Source organism: Dendrobates tinctorius, unplaced genomic scaffold (assembly GCF_039654945.1).
Source record: "Dendrobates tinctorius isolate UK_male_01 unplaced genomic scaffold, ASM3965494v1 ptg000009l, whole genome shotgun sequence".
Lineage (NCBI taxonomy): Eukaryota > Metazoa > Chordata > Amphibia > Anura > Dendrobatidae > Dendrobates > Dendrobates tinctorius.
In genome coordinates this window covers 26217970-26238388 of record NW_027361677.1, presented here as the reverse complement: position 1 = coordinate 26238388, position 20419 = coordinate 26217970, and the positions used below count along the sequence as shown (strand labels likewise).

General features: G+C 47.9%; 1 long non-coding RNA gene across 1 annotated transcript in view; it reads right to left on the bottom strand.

Annotated features, from left to right (window-relative positions):
* The window catches only part of LOC141097743 (uncharacterized), a 180364-nt gene that overhangs the window by 32493 nt on the left and 127452 nt on the right, over nt 1–20419 (bottom strand). Inside the window, exon 3 of the long non-coding RNA XR_012234039.1 lies at nt 4216–4382. This is a non-coding gene — a long non-coding RNA (uncharacterized lncRNA). The remainder of the gene's footprint in view (nt 1–4215; nt 4383–20419) is intronic.

Genomic DNA, 20419 nt, shown 5'->3' with positions numbered 1-20419 from the left:
GCATTCGTAGTGCCCCTCGTCAATGTTGGTCACGTTTTGATTACGGGGCTTTTCGGATGACAGCTTTTCGCATATGAGTTCTATCTTTGCTTATCACGAGTTTATCGTAGTGAATTGGGCCTGTCCCATTTGCTTTTTGTGGACCGAGTGGTGGTGAGCATGAGACATGTCAGATATATATTGTTTGAGGGTTGGATCAAAATTGGCAATGTAAATCCTGAAAGAACTGGACAGCACTGGGATGTCATCTGAATGCTGTATGCTTTTCATGTACTGATAGATAGGCGAAGCTGGAGAAACATTTTTTTTTAGTCAGTAACGAAAAAATGATGAAGCTTGGAGCAAATAATTGAAATGGACCAAACTGATGAAACATGAGCCAAGCTGATGAAACAAACCAAACTATGGGGCGGACACTGACAGCTTTGGGCCCCAATGCAAGAAATGTATTTGGGCCCCCTTCCTCTTATGGCGACAAAGCTATATATAAATATAGATAGCCACACACATGTATATATATATATATATATATATATATATATATTACATAGTCTCCTTTATTATGTATATTGCTGTCCCTTTTACAGTGTCCTCTCTTGTTATGTACAGTACCATCCCTTACATATTGGATTATGTAGGTCCCTGTTTTTTATTACATACCGTCCTGTCTTGTTAGCTGTATAATGCAATGATGGCTGATGGAGCATGGGAAAGCTTCCTTTCTAATGGAGGAGTTGATTGACTGGTAGTCTGGTCACCAGCTCCTCCATCAGCAGTCATTTTATATCTAAAAAGAGAGGGGACTATGTAATAAAAGAGGGCACTGTAAATAACAAAATTAACAAGAATACACTATGGAAGAGACAGCACTATACATAACAGCAGAGGAAGCTATATAATAAGGGGCCGCACCATATATAACTAGAGAGGATGTTACGTAATAAGGGACGGTGTTATACAGAATAAAAGAGGAAACTATGTAACAAAGGACGGTGTTATACAGAATTACTGAGTACAATATATGCTAAGGGACTGTGTTATACATAATAAGTACGTGGACTATATGCTAGGGGACTGTTATACATAATAAGTACGTACACTATATACTAAGGGACTGTGTTAGACACAGTAAGTGAGTACACTATATACTAACGGACTGTGTTAGACATAATAAGTGATAATGTCTTTCTCCACCTCCCCCTGTTCCTAAGGCCATTATAAGTCCCCCTTCCTCCCATCCCAATCCCCCACACCCCTCATTGTTCTCCTCCCCCCACCCCGCATCCCATTATTCTCCTCTCCCCCACCCCGTTGTGAATTCACTTTCTGGCCTACCTCTGGTTACTAGTGAAGGTAGTGGAGCTGGTTATATTGACAGAGGGGTCGCGAGTTCTCTTTCCGGGCTCCCTCTGGTGGTTACAGGAGGTAATGGAGCTGATCTAATTAACAGAGGCCTGCCACCTGATAATGAGGACGATTGGACATCTGGAGTTTTGACATGGATTTAAGACAGCTGACTACCTCTATCCCTGCTGGTGATTTTTTTCCTGCCTCCTGAGGTCTTAGTTTCCAGCTCAGTCCCTACATGCTCAAGCAAAGTGTTCTTTTGCTATTGTTCACATTTGATTTGGTTTTGTCTATTCAGTTTTGTGTGGTCAGCCAGTCCCGGCTGGGGCTGTGCTGAATTTCCATCCTTATGTTACTGCTTGTGCCAGTTTGTTTTTGTCCCTTATTAGATTGGCCTCTGTCATGTCGCTGTCAGACTCAGGGCCTGCTGTTCCGGCTTCAGCCACTAGGAGGCGCCGGACTCGGGGCCTGCTGTTCTGGCCTCGGTCACTAGGAGGCGTCGGTTTGTCACGTCGCCATCAGACTCTAGGCCTGCTGATCCGGTCTCGGCCACTAGGAGGCGCCGGACCGTCACTTCGCCGTCAGACTCTGGGACGGCTGTTCCTGCCTCGGCCACTGGGAGGCACAGTGGTTCGCCCGTGGATGATGGTGGTGACAGAGAAGGGGCTCCTGTGCAGGCATCTGGTGGGCGCAGGCTCCGCCCCTCTGTCAGTCATCAGGGGGTTACTGCATCTCCATCTGACCTAGTCCTGGGGGCGGTCCTAATGACATCATCAGTCCGGGAGCCTGTGAGGGGTGACCTGATCCCTCAAATAACTTGGGACTGGTCTTGCAAGCCGCCGTATATATTCTTGGTTCCCCTGCGTGCTACTGTGTGATTTGCTATAGTTAACTCTCACCTCAGCCTGGATTTCTGACCATTCTATTGCCTGCCATTTTTGTACCTCTGCCTCTCTCCCGATTTTTGATGCTGACCATAGCTTGGATTCCTGACCCTTCTTCTGCCTGCTGATTTTGTACCTTTGCTGCCCTCCTGGTTTTTTACTGACCTTGGCCCGGACTTTAGACCCTTCTTCTGCCTGCTGATTTTGTACCTCTGTTGCCCGCCAGCCTCCGACTCCTGCCTCCAGACCACGATTATGGGTTTTTAGTTTTAACCCCTTGACGACCGCTCTGCTCTGGTCCACTGCTCCCCTACACAGCTACCCCCTGGGCCTTGCTACAATTCCAGATCCCTATATAGGGGTTAAGGGTCTCGGGGTTACTCGGGGCGCTGTTCCTACTGCAGCCCAGATTCGCAGACGGGCTTTCACAGCCTCTTTTTGCTCTGCTCTCAGAATATGCCAGAGTGCTGATATAGTGGGCAAAGTCGAGTGACTTCAGTATTTTTCTATCAGATGTGTTGGGCATTTTTTGCAGGGTTTTTTGCGTGATTGCAGACAGTGTCTTTCCTTTCCTGTCTAGTTAGTGTGGGCCCCATCGTTTGCTCAGCCTATTTTCCTACCTGCGTTTGTGTTTTCATCTTGTCTCACCGACAATATGTGTTTGGGGGCTGTCTATTCCTTTGGGGTCTGCTCTGGGGCAGTTTAAGTTCCCCTTTCTTGCTTTAGGCTTATTTAGTTCTCCGGCTGTGTCGAGACGTCTAGAATCATTGTAGGTACGCTCCACGGCTACTGCTAGTTGTGTGGATAGGATCAGGGGTCTGCAATCCGCTTAGTTACCAACCTCTCTGGTTTTCTGTGGCTTAGCTTGGTCTTGCTTTCCTCCTCGGTGACCCAATCATAACACCACCCTATCATTGCCCTCTTCACCACCTCCATCATTGCCTTCTCCCCCACCACTATCTTTGCTTTCTTCTCCACCACTCCCATTCCCATCATTTCCCATTCCACCACCTCCATCATTTCCTCCTCCCCCACCATCCCCATTATTGCCCTTTCCACCACCACCATCATTGCATTCTCCCCCACCACCCCCATTAACATTTATTTTTCCCCACCACCCCATCATTGCCCTTTCCACCACCTCCATCATTGCCTTCTCCCCTACCACCCCATCATTACCCTCTCCATCACCCCCATCATTGCCTTCTCCATCACCTCATCATTGCCTTCTCCCCATCACTCCCATCATTGCCTTCTCCCCATCACTCCCATCACTGCCTTCTCCCCATCACTCCATCACTGCTTTCACTCCATCACTGCTTTCTCTCCATCACTCCCATCATTGCCTTCTCCCCATCACCCCCATCATTGCCTTCTCCATCAACCCCATCATTGCCTTCTCCCCATTTCTCCCATCATTGCCTTCTCCCCATTTCTCCCATCATTGCCTTCTCACCATCACCCCATCATGGCCTTCTCCCATCACCCCATCATGGCCTTCTCCATCACCCCATCACTCCCATCATTGCCTTCTCCATCACCCCCATCATTGCCTTCTCCATCACCCCCATCATTTCCTTCCCCCATCACTCCCATCATTGCCTTCTCCATCACCTCATCACTGCCTTCTCACCATCACTCCCATTAATGCCTTCTCTCCATCACTCCCATTAATGCCTTCTCTCCATCACTCCCATCATGGCCTTCTCCCATCACCCCAGGCATCATGGCCTTCTCTTCATGCCCCCATCGTATCATTGCCTTCTCTCCTCCAGGGCCAGGTTCCACCTACACACACAGACACACACAGACATACACACATACATACACATGCACACACTGACACACACACCACCTCTCTCCTCTCACCTGTCCACAGCATCGCCCATGCTTCCTGGCTCTGGCACAGCAGCGGCCGCTGAATGATGACGTTCAGGAGCAATAGTGCTGTAAAGGGGTGAACTATAACGGAGTAGACAGATACCTTCGTGGGCTGAAGTCGGTAGCAGGAAGAGGGGTCGAAGTGCCATGTTCACCGTTGCTTGTGTGGTCCACCCGTGTGTAACAGAAGAAGTAGTATGCTGCTATAGATGAAGACGTACTGTTGGTATCACGTTGAGCGCCCTAAAGGCATCGTGGATGTGCTGTGTCCTGAGGAAAATAAAGTTGTACTGTTTAAGTTTATGCTGGCCTCTGACTACAATTCTTTGAATACCAGGAAGAGTGAGCATCGTACCAGGAATGAAGCAGCCTCCAGCGCAGTGAGTACTAGAGCGGCTGAGTAGGCTACCCCCCGGCGGCTGTGGTTTTACACCAAACTGATGAAACATGGACAAACTGATGAAACTCGGACCAAACTGATGAATCTCGGACCAAGCTGATGAAATGTGGACTAAACTATGAAACGCAGACCAAACTTTTGAAACTCGGACCAAACTGATGAAACTCGGGCCAAACTAATGAAACATGGACCAAACTGATGAAACATGAACCAAACTGATGAAAATCGGATCAAACTGATGAAACTCGATCCAAACAGGTGAAACTCAGACCAAACTGATGATACTCGGCAGAACAGGTGAAACTCGGACCAAACTAGTGAAACTCAGGCCAGACTGATGAACCTCGGACCAAACTGGTGAAACTCGGACCAAACTGATGAAACTCGGACCAAACTGATGACACATGGACCAAAATGTGAAACTCCGAAAAAAAAGGACAAAACGTGGACCAAACTGATGAAACTCATACCAAACTAATTAAACTCTGACCAAACTGATGAAACGTGGACTAAACTATGAAACGTGGCCCAAACTGATGAAATTCAGACCAAACTGATGAAACAAGGACAAACTGATGAAACTCGGACCAAACTGATGTAACTCAAACCAAACTACAACACTAGGACCAAACTGATGAAACATGGACCAAACTGATGAAACATGGACCAAACTGATGAAACATGGACCAAAATAAGAAATTCTGAAAATAACGGACAAAACGTGGACCAAACTGTTGAAACTCATACCAAACTAATGAAACTCGATTCAAACTGATGAAATGTGGACTAAACTGATGAAAATCGGATCAAACTGATGAAACTCGAACCAGACAGGTGAAACTTGAACCAGAAAGGTGAAACTCAGACCAAACTGATGATACTCGGCGGAACTGGGGAAACTCGGACCAAACTAGTGAAACTCAGACCAAACTGGTGAAACGCGGACGAAACTATGAAACTCGGAGCAAACTGCTAAAACTCAAACCAAACTAATAAAACTAAGATGAAATTGATGAAGCTTGGTGAAACTGAGAACAAACTGGTGATAATCGGATCAAACTTTATAAGTGTTTTTGATCAGAGTATGGTATATTTTTCTTCCACAAGTAGACGTCTGAATGGGCCTTAGGGTATTTTTTCTTGATTGGTATTTGACACCATATATATTCCCATTAGAGATTGTGTGTTTTTTGAGAGCCGACAATATTTCTTTCATTGTAATAGGCACAGTTTTGGTTATGTTTTCAATTTTTTAGATTTGAAAATCACGGACAAACCCTTTAAAAAGCTTGATTTTTTTTTTATCTACTGACTCTTTGAAAAAAAAATGTAAAAGGAAGTGAATTAGGATGGAATGAAAATCTTTCGTAATTTAACAGGCAGTGATGTTAAACCTGGTGGAGGCCACAGATCACGGATGCCCTTGTGCTCCTCAGGATATCAGCCCCAGTAAAGAGGGAAACACAACGAGCATCAACTATGTCAACTCTTAATTGTAACCAACACAAGGCCAGCAGAACACATGTCTCTCTATTCTCTCTCTCGGGGGGAATGGTTTCGATGCCAGGGTCGTTATGTTGATTGCAGAGAGAAAAGAAAAAGCTGAATATCAAATTAAACTGATTAAAATGCCTGTGAAGTAAGTCAGTACCCCCTTCCCCCAGCTCGCGCCATCCCGGAGGAATAACATCCACATCAGCAACATTATCAGGTTCACGAGAGCAGAGACGACGGCTGTCAAAAACGCACTTCTTGTACCGGGGCTTTCAAACCGATTTATCAAAAAGCAAATATTCCACGTCATTAGTGTCGGTGCCATGTTTCCTATAAGAATAAATAGATGTACTTAAAGGGGACCTGTCACCAGATAAAAGGTGGACAGTTTTTGCTTGAGTTTTTTGCCCTAATGCTCCCTGAGTATTCCGCTTTATTTTTTATTTTAAATCCGCCATATGATTTATTTGGTGTTTTCTTTAATGGTCTTTTCAAGGGGCGTGGCTCATAGGGCAATTATGCAAAGGAGTTTATAGACACGCCTCCAGAAAATCCTATGAGCCACGCCTCTTTGAAAAAGACCAGAAAAAGTGGGGCCAAAGATAAAGGCCCATATCTCTGGAAGCGTATGGCAAATAAAAAAAAAATAAATGATAAACCGCATACTCCGGGGAGCAGCTGGAATAAAATAAGAGCAAAAAATGCCCACTTTTAACCTGGTGAAAGGTCCCTTTTAAAGGTGGAATCTACATAAACATAGGAGGGAATAACAGATCCCTAGCAGTATAATAGGCACTGAAGGAAATCTAATACTACAGGAATTTTTTTGTTTTTGATTACCGGTCTTTAAAAAAAAAACACCTTCATTTTTTGCACTTTTTTTTTTTAGAAGGGAAGCGGTCATATATAATAAAGCAAACACATAAACATACACTGAGCTGTCAGTTATGGTGTATGTTGTTTGTGTCATTTAGTTTTCTATACCTTTTGTTCTTCAAAATGTCACTTAGATTTTTGCAACTTTTTAATTACTAATGTTTTAATCAATATATATATATATATACTGTACATATATAGTTGAAAGTAACAAAAAAGAAAGGCCAATACTCTAAGAGAGCAGCAAGGCGGTAACCATAATATATAAACCGCCATTAAATCACAAATTCCACTCCATAGTTAATGCAAAAAAAAAAGGAGAAAAAAGGAGTAATGGATACAAAAAGTAAATATAAAAAATACAAAATTTATTAATAAACACATGCACAGACACATAATCAATCAAAAAGCAAAAATTGCAGAGAAAATCATTAGACGCAGACAGGAATGACCAGGACAGGGAAGAAAAGTGACAAAATGTGCCCCACAATCATAAAAGCACACATCATGCAATTAGAGTACAAAGCAGGATACCTCCGAGTGCAGATAAATAGTATAGCATAAAGGCATATGGCCTAAAACATGGAGGAACAAACCTGCCTCAGTGCTATGAGGCACTATGAATAGTAGCGGTAAGCAACTCCCATTACAATAATCCCTTACACAATAGTAAAAGTACATAAGGTGAAAAGCGGGCAGCTTACCGAAGGGGGCACAGAATGGCAGGTCACCCACTAACAGAGACACAACAAGAAAACAGATTTGCAAAAATACTTTGCAGTAAAATATATGACAGTAGTCAGCAAGTGCTGGATAACAAATACAGGGTATTTAGTCGATACGTTTTTTTTGTAAAAAAATGTATACCAAGCTGCTTCACCGCGTCAAGGTAACCCGTATTGAAGCAGTCCCTATCTAATGTATTTAAAACCTGAACATCTGAACAGTGTCTAAAATGAACAGGATTCGGACAGGCGCTTCTTAGTATGGGCTTGTGGTGAAAGACAGCTCTTTTGTGCATGCCACACAAGAGAGGGGTGGGGTCTCTCAAACCATGCTAGGCAAGGAAAAAACGGATTAAAAACATACGTGATATGCACAAGTGTGAACAAGTCGGTAAGACAACGTTCACACCCCCCACTAACTGAGACACAACAGGAAAATTGATTATGTGTCTGTGCATGTGTTTATTAATAAATTTTGTATTTTTAGATTTACTTTTTGTATCCATTACTCCTTTTTTCTCTTTTTTTGGAATATATAGTTGAAAGTAGAAGTTTACATACACTAAGATTACTATGCCTTTAAACAATTCTGGACTGCCCATATGATGATGTTTGGAAGCTTCTGATTTCAAGTTTTTTTGGCAACATCTGAATTAATTAGAGACACACCTGTGGATGTATTGTAATGCACACCTGAAACACACTGCTTCCTTGTGTAGCATCATACGAAAGTCTAAAGAAATCAGACAAGATATGAGGAAGAGAATTGTGGACTGGCACAAGTCTGGCTCATCCTTGGGTACAATTTCAAGATGCCTGAAGGTGCCTCGTTCATCTGTACAAACAATTATGCGCAAGTACAAACAAGATGAGAATATCCAGCCATCATGCCGCTCAGGAAGGAGACTGGTTCTGTGTCCCAGAGCTGATCGTGCTTTGGTCCGACATGTGCACATCAACCCAAGGACAAAAGCAAAAGACCTTGTGAAGATGATGGCAGAAGCTGGTAAGATTGTTTCAATATCCACAGTGAAACGAGCACTGCATCAACATGGGCTGAAAGGCCGCTCTGCCAGGAAGAAGCCATTACTCCAAAATAAACATAACAAAGCCAGATTAATGTTTGCAAATGCACACAGGAAAAAAGACCTTAATTTTTGGAGATGTGTCCTGTGGTCTGATGAAGCTAAAATTGAACTTTTGGGCATAATGACCATCATTATGTTTGGAGGAAAAAGGGTAAAGCTTGGAAGCCTAAGAACACCATCCCAACTATGAAACATGGGGGTGGCAGCATCATGTTGTGGGGTTGTTTTGCTGCAGGAGGGACTTGTGCACTTCAAAAATAGATGGCATCATGAGAAAAGAAGATTATGTGGCAAAACTGAAGCAACATCTGAACACATCAGCCAGGAAGTTAAAGCTCGGTGGAAATGGGTCTTCCAAATGGACAATGACCTGAAGCATACTGCCGAAATGGTGACAAAATGGCTTAACGAGAACAAAGTCAATGTTTTGGATTGACCATCAGAAAGCCCTGCTCTGAATCCTCTTGAAAATCTATGGGCAAAGCTGAAAAGGCAGATGCGAGCAAGGCGACCTACAAACCTGGATCAGATACACCACTTTTGTTAGGGGGAATGTGCCCAAATTCCGACCAACTATTGTGAAAAGCTTGTGGAAGGAGATCCCAAATGTCTAACCCAAGTCATTCAGTTTAAGGGCAATGGTGCCAATTATTAATGAAATGTACAGTCATATGTAAAAGTTTGGGCACCCCTATTAATGTTAACCTTTTTTCTTTATAACAATTTTGGTTTTGGCAACAGCTATTTCAGTTTCACATATCTAATAACTGATGGACTCAGTTATATTTCTGGAATCAAATGAGGTTTATTTTACTAACAGAAAATGTGCAATCTGCATTTAAACAAAATTTGACCGATGCAAAAGTATGGGCACCCTTATCATTTTCTTGATTTGAACACTCCTAACTACTTTTTACTGACTTCCTGAAGCACTAAATTGGTTTTGTAACCTCATTGAGCTTTGAACTTCATAGCCAGGTGTATCAAATCATGAGAAAAGGTATTTAAGGTGGCCACTTGCAAGTAGTTCTCCTATTTGATTCTCCTATGAAGAGTGGCATCATGGGCTCCTCAAAACAACTCTCAAATGATCTGAAAACAAAGATTATTCAACATAGCTTTTCAGGGGAAGGATACAAAAAGTTGTCTCAGAGATTTAACCTGTCAGTTTCCACTGTGAGGAACATAGTAAGGAAATGGAAGAACACAGGTTCAGTTCTTGTTAAGCCCAGAAGTGTCAGGCCAAGAAAAATATCAGAAAGGCAGAGAAGAAGAATGGTGAGAACAGTCAAGGACAATCCACAGACCACCTCCAAAGACCGGCAGCATCATCTTGCTGCAGATGGTGTCACTGTGCATCGGTCAACAATACAGCGCACTTTGCACAAGGAGAAGCTGTATGGGAGAGTGATGCGAAAAAAGCCGTTTCTGCAAGCACGCCACAAACAGAGTCGCCTGAGGTATGCAAAAGCACATTTGGACAAGCCAGTTACATTTTGGAAGAAGGTCCTGTGGACTGATGAAACAAAGATTGAGTTGTTTGGTCATACAAAAAGGCGTTATGCATGGAGGCTAAAAAACACAGCACTCCAAGAAAAACACTTGCTACCCACAGTAAAATTTGGTGGAGGTTCCATCATGCTTAGGAACTCATTAATAGCTACAGGAAGTGACTAGAGGCTGTTATTTTTGCAAAAGGAGGATCTACGAAATATTAATGTCACTTTTATATTGAGGTGCCCATACTTTTGCAGCGGTCAAATTTTGTTTAAATGCAGATTGCACATTTTCTGTTAGTACAATAAACCTCATTTGAATCCAGAAATATAACTGAGTCCATCAGTTATTAGATATATGAAACTGAAATAGCTGTTGCAAAAAACAAATTTGCTATAAAGAAAAAAGGTTAACATTAATAGGGGTGCCCAAACTTTAACATATGACTGTATGTAAATTTTGATTTTGCAGTAAGTACTAAAAATGCATTAAAACATTCTTGCTCTCTCGTTATTCCGGCATTTGGCAAATATTAATAATTATGGTAATCCTAACTGACCTAAAAAGGGAAAGATTTATTCTGAGGTTAGGTCAGATATTGAGAAAAACATGCAGATGTGTCTTTTTATATAGTGGATGGAAACTTGTGGTTTCAACTGTATCTATATATAAATTTATTTAATTTTTTAGGGGGGTGGGGTGCTTAAAAGGCATTTCTGAGCTACGGAGGACCTGACACTGCTGCCTACCTAAGCTGCTTAAACCATATCTCACAGTGCATTTGTGGGAGGAACGGCCCCCATCGAGTGTCCGGGCCGGAACCAAGGGAGCTGTCATCTAGTTTCCGGGGGAAACTATTCCCGGGGGATAGAGTTTGGGGACGGACCGTTGTGACAGACAGATGGGCTGGAGGAGGGACCAGTATAAAGGGAGAGGGGAATTCCCGGGACGATGAGTCAGCAGACCGGGACAGAGGCAGCAGGAGACCGTGGGAGCGACTGAAAGCTAGAGCGACTTACCAGTGGCCAGGGAGGACGCTCACTGAGGATTCCAGAGGGACAGCGCCAAGACGATCATCCGACACTTGCTGCCCTGCCCCAGCCCGCGGCCACTGCGGCCCCAGTTAAACCCGCAGCCGCTGCTGCCTCACCTCAGCCCGCGGCTGCGGCCTACCCGCGGTCGCTGCCGCCTCGCTCCAGCCCGCACCTGCGGCCTGTTCCCCGCCACCCGCAGTCGCTCTGCTCTCACCAGTGGCCGCGGCAAGTGCAATGCCGTCGACGGCCACCACTGTCCCGCTCTTGTCCACAGCAGGGGCCGAGCCTCTGCTTGCCGCAGATCCTGCGCCGCAGCCGTTAGCTGCGCAGGTGGCCTGCCCTTCGCCACCCCACATTGCTGCCACTTGCCCCAGTCCGGGGGCTGCGGCCCATTAGTCCAAGAACTCCGCCGGGGCCTGTGGGGCTCCCAAGTCATCAGAGCGCCGGAGCGCGCAAAGACTTCGTCAACGCCTCAGCAACTGGGTCCAGCGACTGCTACGCCAAAAGACCACCATCCCGAACGGCGAGGGACATCTGGATGGCTAAGTTGACTATATAATTAAGGACCCGTAGTCGGCCATACCGTGGCCCTATAGTGACCGGCTATTGCCGGACGTAGTCGTGTTCTACCCCGTTTGTGTTTGATTGTATAGAGCCCCTGCGAGGGCAACCCTTGTTACCCCTTTTGTTGATCAGGCCGTGACTGAGGAAAGTTCCCTCTAGTCCTATAAACGTTATTAAAGAAAGCACCAAATCGTCTCGCGACTCGTTCCTGCATCCTGCGTACCTGCAAGTACCACATTTGGCAAAGTCGGCAGGATGCAGTCTCCGAGCGCAGACGGCGGTGCACCTGATCAGAGTGGGGCCGCGGGCGCTGCTGATGATGGGGGCCCCCGCTCCAGCATCTCCCTGCGGGCTATGCTAAGTAACTTGCCACAGTTTTCTGGCTCCGATACACTGTTGTGGAGCTGGACAGAACGTATGCGGGGCCTTTTCCGCAGGCACCCCATGACTCCCGATTTAGAGGCTGAGGTGGCCCTTATGCCGCTAGATGGGGAAGCCCGGAAGTCGGTAATGTTGAGACCCCCGGGACGTCGCAACACCTTCGCCAGGGTCTTGCAGATCCTGGAAGAGACCCACGGGGATCCAACCGACGTGGGGGAGTTGAGAACCCGGTTATTCAGTCGGAGGCAGGGGGAGGGGGAGACCATCACCCAGTATATGAACGCCCTCCAGGAGCTAGACACCGCCATAGAAAGGAAGGACGGAATAGGGGTAGGGCCCATCAACATTACCCTGCGTGACCTGCTAGTGACTGGACTCCGGGACCCGCTAATCAAGCAGGCATTACGGGAACTGGTCCGAGTGAACCCACGTGTAGCCTTCTCCGAAGTGGGGAGTCAGGCCCGGGTACGAGAGCAAGAGCAGGGGATGACGGCTCCTGTGAGGAAGGCCCGGAGCATGGAGTCTTCCGTAAGCGTTGTCGAAGAACCTCAATGGATTGAGGAAATGAGACAAGAACTGAAGAGTATCCGGGGCGAGCTGGCAGAAGTGAAGAAGAGAACGGAGTCCACGCCCAGCCGACCTGGCTACAATTCCGGGCCCGGGGGGCATCGCAATACCCGGGGTGGCCAAGCCTCACCGCCCCGGTGTTAGGAGTGTGGAGAACTGGGCCACTTCGCACGAGAGTGTCCGCGGAGTGGGAAATACCCACTCTGGCGGACATTAAACTAGAGGGCTCCGGGCATGGGGGACGCCGCTCGGAGCCGGAAGCCACAACAAGGGGTGGTTGAAGTCCCGAAGAACTGGTCGCTAGGTGCCCAATAGTATGGGCCGAAGTCGAGGGTCGTGCTGTGCGGTGTCTAGTGGATACGGGGTCGCAGGTAACGACCATGCCGGCAGCTTACTTCCGGCAGCATTTCCCGGAAGCGGCAAGGCCCTAGTGGGGGCCCATGATACGACTAGTGGCCGCAAACCAACTGCCGGTACCTGTCGCTGAAGTAGTGTGGCTTCAGATGACATTGTGTGGTAAATCCCTCGGCCGCCGGGGAGTGGTCCTAACCCAAGGAGAGACTAACGACCGTCATCCGATCATCTTGGGCATGAACATACTGCGGGAGTTCGGCAATCTACTCAATGATTCCACGCAGGAGACCCTAAGTCAGTGGGGTTCTCGCACGGCCCAGGGGCAGGTCTTCCAGCGGTTGGTGTGGGAGGCGCGAGTGCTCCAGGAGTGTCAGGAGGGTGAGGCGCTGGGCAAGGTCATCGCGCCGGCGGCCCCCCCGCTCATGCTTCCTCCAGGGCAGACGGTGGTGGCTCTGCCAATCCACGCCCCGATGCCACTGGAGGGCATGGAGGTGCAGGTGGAACCATGTTACTCAGAGCGCCTGCACCCTGGCGGCCCGTTCCCTGGCCACAGTGCGGGAAGGGACCGTCTTGGTGCATTGTGTCAACCTGGAAGATCAAGATATCGCCCTGAAGCCCCGGGCCGAAATGGCCAAACTAGTAAGGCCATTGGAGGAGATGCTGCCGGACCCCGCGGTCCAGTTGAGGGTGCAACCCGAAGATCCCTGGGCAGTAACGGTACGGACCCAACAGACTGCCCCATCCTCAGCCCAAGAGAAAGGTCGAGCCATCCTGGAGAGAATGCGGGCCGAACTTTCCGACCTAGCGCCAGCCCAGCTTCTCCAGGTAGAGACACTTCTCGGACAATTTTACAGTGTCTTCGCCAGCCACGAGGACGACTTCGGATGTACCATGGCCATCACGCATGGGATCCCCACGGCAGGAGCGGCCCCCATCCGGGAGCGATATCGGCAAATACCACCGCAGCTATACCAGGAATTGAAAACTCTATTAGCCCAAATGCTCCGGAAGGGGGTTATACGAGAAAGCCACAGCCCTTGGGCGGCCCCTATTGTCCTGGTTCGGAAAAAAGATGGCACTCTGCGTTTTTGCGTGGATTATCGGAAGTTGAACGCCCGCACCATCAAGAATTCGTATCCACTCCCCCGCAAAGAAGAGTCTCTGTCCGCCTTGGGGAATGCGAAGTACTTTTCAACTCTAAAGTAGACCTGGCCAGTGGGTACTGGCAGGTGCCGATGTCAGAGGAAGACAGAGCCAAGACGGCATTTCTCCTTCCCATGGGACTGTTCGAGGTCAATCGGATGTCGTTTGGGCTGGCCAACGCCCCAGAAACCTTTCAGAGGTTGATGGAGCGGTGTCTGGGAGACCTCAACTTTGAAGCCACGTCGATATACCTGGACGATATTATCATCTATTCCGCCACGTTCGAGGACCACCTGAGGCGGTTGGGGGAGGGGCTCGGCCAGCTGCAGAAGTACGGGTTAAAGGTAAAGCCCCAGAAATCCCACCTGTTCTGCACCCAGATCGAATACCTGGGGCATACCGTCTCAGCGGAGGGCGTCCGACCATCCCTGGAAAAGGTCGCTGCCGTCCAGGGGTGGCCTACCCCCGAAACGGTGAAAGACGTGCGGGCCTTCTTGGGGTTGGCCGGCTACTACCGTCGGTTCGTGAAGAATCTTGCACGCCGAGCCCGAGCCCTGCAAGACCTGCTGAAGGGGGCTCCCGCCATGGCGAATGGACGGAAGATCCACTGGCAGCAACCGTAAGATGATGCGTTTCAAGATCTCAAAGCTGCCCTCTCGGACGCCCTGGTATTGGCATATGCGGATTTCTCGCAACTGGTCATCCTGCATACTTACGGGAGCCTCCAGGGACTAGGAGCTGTGTTGTCACAGGTGCAGGACGGCCGGGAGAAAGTGATCGCCTACGGTAGCCGGTCGCTGCATGACTCAGAACGCAACCCGGACAATTACAGCTCCTTTAAGCTCGAGCTCCTCGTGGTAGTGTGGGCAATGACGGAGCGATTCGCAGAGTACCTGGCGGGCTCCGAAGTAGTAGTGCGGACCGATAACAACCCGTTAGCCCATTTGGAGAATGCCAAACTGGGGGCCCTAGAGCAGTGGTGGGTGGCTCGGATGGCCAAATTCAATTATAAGATCATCTACATACGGGGAGCTGAAAACGTGCACGCCGACGCACTCTCCAGAATCCGACACACCACCCCAGGGAGAAATCGAGACGAATTAGAAGCAGAAGAGACGCCGTTCGCCCTCACCACCGCCGCGCTTACAGTCAACGCGCAAGAAGCGCCTCATCCGGGACTCCTAGGAGGGATACTGGAACAACCCCGCGACAAATGGATTCAGCAGCAACAGGAAGTTACAGAAGTTGGACTCCTGCACCGATGGGTGGCCACCGGTAAATTGCCCACAGGCTCACAGAGACAGACTTTGAGCCAAGTTATGTTGCTGATGTTGCGCCAGTGGGAAAAGCTAATCTTCAAAAAGGGACTTTTATATCGAAAAGTCATGTCACGAACCACGTCAGCTACGATATGGCAGGTGATCGTGCCCGGAGCCCATCTCAACCAACTGGCCTGGGAAGCCCATGAGAAGGGGCCCCATTTTGGTGCTCAAAAGACTTTACAATGGTTGCAGCAGATAGTGTACCACCCACGCTTGCACGCTGCTGTAGAAGAAGTTTGCCGAACCTGCTGCCCGTGCGAGCTCGCTAAACCCCCCCGCGCAACGAGCCCCGGTGCAGACTATTGTAACATCAGCCCCTCTGGAGCTTCTTACGGTGGACTATCTGACCATAAGTCCTGCCTATCAGGGGTATGAACATTGTTTCGTTATGGTGGACCATTTCACCAAGTTCGCCGTGGTCACCCCAACCCGAGACCAAACAGCGGAGTCGGCCGCCTATGCGATTTGTAAAAACTTTATCCAAGTGTATGGCTGTCCGCAACAAATACATTTGGACCAAGGTGCGTGCTTCCTAGGAAAAGTCATGGAAGAGCCTCATCTTTACGGTATCGATAAATCTCGGACTACGCCGTACCACCCGCAGGGAAATGGAGCCAGCGAGCGATTCAATCGTACACTAATCCAAATGCTGCGCACCCTGGAGAGCGACCGCAAGACCCGCTGGCCTGAATATGTCCCGGAGCTGGTGTAGGTATATAACAATCGGGTGCATCGAGTGACTGGTTACACCCCCTAGTCATTGCTGTTCGGACGGGAAGGCAAGGGGATTACGGAAGTGGAATTGAACCCGGAGGAACCCCAACCCTGGACCGGGGTATCCTCGTGGGTCCAAAACCACCAGCACCGGCTGCAGACCCTCCACCGAATCGTCCATACAAAGCTCCAGGACCTATAACACCCGGGAGGAGCACTGCCCCCACCCATTGACTTTCAGACTGGGGATCGAGTACTCATACTTGATCAACGCGCCCAAAACAAGTTAGAACCACGGTGGGAGGTGAACCCGTACCGATTGTTGCGCCGGATAAGCCCCGACGGGCCTGTGTACGAAATACAGTCTGAAGGAAACAACGCACCTCTTACTCGGGTTGTGCACCATAACATGTTACGGCCTTGTACGTCTACTGATCCCCCGCGGCTCGAACCGACCCCTCAGGTCCCCGACCCCCCGCCCACGGTCTGGGACCTGGATGACGAAGAGGACTTCCCCGTCTCATCTGTGGGTCGCCCCAGTAGTGGCACTACAGTAGACCCGGAAATCCCACCAGAACCAACTATTTGACCACCCTCCACCACCCCAGAAGACTCCACTACACCCGAGCTTCGACGCTCCGAGCGGTCAACAGCTGTCAAACCCCCTGAACGTTACGAACAGAACCAGTTCGTATGGCGACAAGGACTGTCGTCCCAAAAAACTAACCCGAGTCTACGAAAACCCTTGCCCGAGGACTGGCGAGCATACAGGGTGGGGGAGTGTGGGAGGAACGGCCCCCGTCGAGTGTCCGGGTCGGAACCAAGGGAACCATCATCTACGTTCCGGGGGAAACTATTCCCGGGGATAGAGTTTTGGGACGGACCGTTGTGACAGACAGATGGGCTGGGGGAGGGACCAGTATAAAGGGGCGGGGAATTCCCGGGACGATGAGTCAGCAGACCGGGACAGAGGCAGCAGGAGACCGTGGGAGCGACTGAAAGCTAGAGCGACTTACCAGTGTCATGAGGACGCTCACCGAGGACTCCAGAGGGATGGCGCCAAGATGATCATCCAAGACTTGCTGCCCCAGCCCACGGCCGCCTCACTCTAGCCCGCGGCTGCGGCCTGTTTCCCGCCACCCGCAGCCGCTCTCACCAGTGGCCGCGGCAAGTACAGTGCCGTCGACGGCCACCACTGTCCCGCTTCGGTCTGCAGCAGGGGCCGAGCCTCTGCTCGCCGCGGATCCCCCGCTGCAGCCATTAGCTGCGCAGGTGTCCTGCCCTTCGCCACCCCACATCGCTGCCGCTTGCCCCAGTCCGGGGGCTGCGGCTCATCCGTCCAAGGACTCCGCCTGGGCCTGTGGGGCTCCCGTGTCATCAGAACACCTCAGCAACTGGGCCCAGCGACTGCTACGCCGAAAGACCACCATCCCGAACGGCGAGGGACGTCTGGACGGCTAAGTTGACTATATAATTAAGGACCCGTAGTCGGCCATACCGCGGCCCTATGGTGACCGGCTATTGCCGGACATAGTCGTGTTCTACCCCATTTGTGTTTGATTGTATAGAGCCCCTGCGAGGGAAACCCTTGTTACCCCTTTTGTTGATCAGGCCTTGACTGAGGAAAGTTCCCTCTAGTCCTATAAACGTTATTAAAGAAAGCACCAAATCGTCTCGTGACTCGTCACTGCAACCTGCGTACCTGCAAGTACCACACACTCACAGTTCGTATGCGGAACATAAAACACAGCAGTCCTTTAGTTTAACTGTTAAACTGTCAAGATGTGGGGGAATTGGATAAGAAAGGTTCTACTTCTCCCTCTCTTTTTAATCCACTCTTACTTTTGGCTTCAAAAATTACATAACCTCACCCCCCCCCAGCACATTTGAACATATCCCAGTAAGCTGGCCCCAATTGTTGATCAAGGAGTTTTGCAGTCCCAAAAACTGTACATAAATATTATTGAAATAGTAAGTAACAAATTACTAATATAAAACAATTACACTAGGTAAAGAGGGCTAATTTAATGGCTTATTTCAATAGCTAAACCAGCCCCCTTCACTGTCACAGCTGATGCCTAGACAGAGAAGGAGGCTAACTTAAAGAGGCGGTCCACCGTAGGGACAATTTTTTTATTTTATTAAATGCATGTAATCAAGACTAAAAATCGTTTTTGTAATTGAGTTTGTGGTAGTTCAACTCACTCAGTGGTAAAAAACAGGAACACTGTTTCTTGAAATATTCTGTTGGTTTATAAGACAGACGGCATAAACCAACATGAAGGGAAACATAAATACAGCCCTTCGGGGGCAAAACAGGAAATCAAAATGCTGGAACAGAGTCCAACTAGAGATCCTCTCTCCGGCCCTGCTGAACCAAGACTGCCTCTGGAGTTCAGCTATTTAAGCCCCAGTCACACCCTGGGGTGGAGATAAGGTGGACATCCTCCTACCCACTCTATGGATGTCCACTCAAAAGCCAGTCCGCTATACAAATTAGTTAACCCCTCACCACACTTAGTGTGCCATTTTCTGAGCTCCTATCAACTGAGTTAGGCTAGTTTCACACTAGCATTTTTTTGTGCTGCGTTTTTGCGCAGTGCAAACGCACGCAAAAAAGCACATCATGCATTTTGTATGCGTTTGTTGCTTTTTTGCACATGTGTTTTAACCATTTTTTAGCTATTTTTACTCTTACAACGCATGCGTTTTTAAACGCAGACATGCGCATGTCCATGCGCACATCTGCGTTCCCATAGACTCTGTATTTTTTTGCACATTCCGTGCGCATGCGTTTTTTTGAGACAGGTCGGACAGACCAAAAATGCAACAGGTAGCGTCCAGCGCGCCTGGGCACACACTACAAAAAACGCATGCGTACGAATGCGTGCAAACGCTAGACCATGCGCACCCATGTTAAAGATAGGGGAAAAGGACGCATGCGCATGTATGCGCAAAAAAGCAGCGCAAAAAAATGCTAGTGTGAAACCAGCCTTATGACCACAAACCACATCAAAGTTGATAGGGGATGGAAAAAGGAGCAAGAAAAAGCCAAACGGTGAAATATAGCTAATGAAACCCAACTGAACAAAGGATTTTTAGCCCCAAATACATGCATTTAAGTACAAAAAAAAGCTTGATTCCTAAGGTGGACAACTTCTTTAAGTATTAAAAATCAGCCAATCCTTTTTTACATCGTTTTGGTCAACAAAAATTCTGTCCGCCGGCGCTGCAAATGGCTTGTGTCTGATGTGTTTGGTCACCTTTTCAGAAAGGGGTGATGCCTAGAGGAGAAGCTTCTTAGTTGAACCTGAAGTCTAGATGTAATGGCATTTAAAATGAAATTAGATACGATGTTGAACTTTTTATAGCATTTTCTCACCTCTATTTGGCTTCTACTTATTTCTGAAGAGGTAAAATGTACGGTCGGTGAAACATTGTAACGAAATGTTAAGATGAGAAAAATGCATTTAATTTTATAAATGAAATAATTTAGCCTTTTAAATGTCCGGAACAGTTGAATATCAGATGTCTCCGGCTGTCACTTTGTGTCTTCTCAGAAGTTATCTCAGCCATGTTTTTGGTCACTTGGCATTCTTCGTCTCGAATTATTATTTTTTTTTTTTTTGTGGAAATCTGTGTTTTGACATTTTAAAGAATGTCAACGTACTTAGCAGATTTGTAATTAACTTCTTGAGCAAAAAAAAAATGGATGGGGAAAAAAATAAAGGCAGAAATGTTAGCGTAGAAATGTTAGCGTGGACAGGTAATTATAGGCATGGGAGGAAAAAAATTCTAAAAAATGAACGGCGAAAATGAGTGGGTGGTGCGGCAGGATCGCCGAATTACAATATGTCCTGCGAGCTTGTGTTAATTGGGGAAGCATTCGAAGAGATAATCAGAGTAATGACTGTCTCAATGGAGGCCGGACGCTTTGGCAAAGAGGGCAATTGTGTAAATATATTATTATGGAATTAGACTTCTGCTAAGTAGGGTGTACGACTGGAGCTTCAGTGAGCCCGTGAGTCTTGAGTATGTGGATGATATACGTTAGGAATAGTTATTACTCTCAATCATAAGTGACCAAGTTGGCCAAATCCACCAATAATGGTGGGGCTCTCTCTCGAGAAATTGTGTCTTGCGAGAGA